The following is a 1,081-nucleotide window of genomic DNA, read 5'->3' on the forward strand; positions in this document are numbered from 1 at the left end:
CCCGATGGATCCTGATCGCTACACGTACAGTTACTACACGTTTATTAACGCTCGTTCAGCAGATTAATGTCGTGTTCTACAAGTTCAAATATCAAACATGTAGCTCCATAAAGACAAGATAGCATTCAGTGCTAACTGACAGGTTAGTGCACGACTTCTGTATGTTATTTATTTATATTTATTCATCAGAAGCCTCCACACGTGTCGTGTTCTCAACTGAGGAAAGTTTCATCCGCGATCTCGTCACCATAATGAAAATGTACACTTCATAAAAAAAAACACGGTGAGTGGTGGATAACCCTGTGGACTCATTGAATTGAATATTTAATTAATTTGACACTTTGAGGCGACAGATACAAGCAGTTTGAGTTTGAGAGTTTTGTAACACAAACATTTGATCTTAAGTCATCGGAAATATAATGTACATCACAAGGTAACTAGTAAAAAATAGTCACAAAAAATCCAAATCCTGTGATCAGTTCTTCTGAAGTGAATTTACATCGACCGACAGATTTTCTCCGTGAGCGATCAACACTTTGCTTATTGAGGGAATCGAACCTGTAAACTTTGACACGTGTAAACTGGCGGCTGTCCTCTGTCTGTCTGTCCTCTGTCTGTCCTCTGTCTGTCTGTCCTCTGTCTGTCCTCTGTCTGTCTGTCCTCTGTCTGTCTGTCCTCTGTCTGTCCTCTGTCTGTCCTCTGTCTGTCCTCTGTCTGTCCTCTGTCTGTCTGTCCTCTGTCTGTCCTCTGTCTGTCCTCTGTCTGTCCTCTGGCTGTCTGTCCTCTGTCTGTCTGTCTGTCCTCTGTCTGTCCTCTGTCTGTCCTCTGTCTGTCTGTCCTCTGTCTGTCCTCTGTCTGTCCTCTGTCTGTCCTCTGTCTGTCTGTCCTCTGTCTGTCCTCTGTCTGTCCTCTGTCTGTCCTCTGTCTGTCCTCTGTCTGTCCTCTGTCTGTCTGTCCTCTGTCTGTCCTCTGTCTGTCTGTCCTCTGTCTGTCTGTCCTCTGTCTGTCCTCTGTCTGTCCTCTGTCTGTCTGTCCTCTGTCTGTCCTCTGTCTGTCCTCTGTCTGTCCTCTGTCTGTCCTC

The sequence above is a fragment of the Limanda limanda genome, chromosome 20 (assembly GCF_963576545.1).
Source record: "Limanda limanda chromosome 20, fLimLim1.1, whole genome shotgun sequence".
Classification (NCBI taxonomy): Eukaryota; Metazoa; Chordata; class Actinopteri; order Pleuronectiformes; family Pleuronectidae; genus Limanda; species Limanda limanda.